Consider the following 1,568-nt stretch of genomic DNA (forward strand, 5'->3'; position numbering starts at 1 on the left):
CATGCCTACCGAATTAGAATAAGGAAAAATTCAGAGGAAAAATATCTTTTTACAAAGTAGTAGAAAAAGAATCACTTTGCTGCACAATTATCAAAATATTCAAAACCGCCTTTGGAATATTTTTTTGCAAAACAGCTAGAAAAAATAATACCTGTTTTATTTTTGCACAATTGCAACGTACAATTGTTCGTTGCGTTGGCGCAGTTTTCGAATATAGCGAACGAAATCAATAGCAGAAGCTGAATGAATATAGTAATTTAACTAATAACTCGCGGCGGAAAAAGAGCATTAGGAACCTACGCTTTTGCAAAAAAAAAATATTATATCACGCATCGCAAAAGCTGCGCTCTTTGAAAGGGAGAGGTTTGTTTAATAAGGAAAAGAAAGGAAAAACAAACAAATTCCTTAAATGAAATAAACAATACCATTCGTATGCGAAACAACTTCACTTTTTATACTAAATCGCTCAAAATTGACAGACAAATCGTAAGATAAGATAAAAATGACTGACATTGCTATCGTATAACAAGCGTAATTTGAGTGCAAATTAGGTAGCAAATTTTCCCCAACTTTTGTAACTAGAGTTGAAAAATTTTCCCAGGATAAATTATAAATGAGCGCAATTTAGGGGCAGTAGAAACGAGCGTGATTACTTATCTACACCTGAAAAAACTCATCAATTCATTTGACCAAATGTTCAGAAAAAGAGACAAAATACCAGCACATACTTTCAGGCATTTGAAGTAACAAACGAAACCGAATGTTATTGTTTGTAGTCAAGGTGGTTTTGGAAATTTTACTCATGTTTAGGTTCAGCCTCATTGAAAAAGCTGTACCTGGCCAAATTCACTGCACGTGATCAAAATTATTGTACCTGAATAAAATCAGAGTACATAATCATTAGATCTATCAGAACTATCAAAAGCTCAACACAGCGCTGACAGGGTCGAATTAGCATTTAAAAATATCAGATTTTACTTATTAAAATTGCTTTTAATTAGCTTAAAATTGCCGGAAACCACATCGCTCAGATTTTTTTAAATAACAAAATCTCAAATCTCAGTTTTCTTTTATAGTAATAACCGTTCAAAGGCAAAAATAAAAACAAAAGGCCAAACCGTTTTGAAACAACGCCGCCTCTCATTTATTCAGATTTCAAACGAAATTCGTTTGCTAATTTATATAAATTTAATTGTCTGTAAAATGTGCCAATTCATAACCTGACAACAGACTAATGGCTTCTCAAATTCTTTCGATTTTTCACAATACATTCAAGTTCTAAGTAACAAACTCAGTTTTTTTTAAATAACAAAATAACAAAGTAAAAGATACGCGCAGTGGAAAAATTCACAAATTGCGGAGACTAACCAGAAAAATTATGTTAAAGAATCTCAACTGAAAAATATACCAAACAAATTTTAAAATGAGTTCTAACATTTAACTCCTAAGAAAAAGATACAATTCATTTTTCAAAAGATAAAAAGTGAACAAAACAAGTGATGTTCATCTTCTTCGCCATCATTTAAGAGCATAATCAAAAAAACAATTTCCGCTCTAATATGAAATTG

Source organism: Convolutriloba macropyga, unplaced genomic scaffold (assembly GCF_964194025.1).
Source record: "Convolutriloba macropyga unplaced genomic scaffold, txConMacr16.3 SCAFFOLD_2829, whole genome shotgun sequence".
NCBI classification, from domain to species: Eukaryota; Metazoa; Xenacoelomorpha; order Acoela; family Convolutidae; genus Convolutriloba; species Convolutriloba macropyga.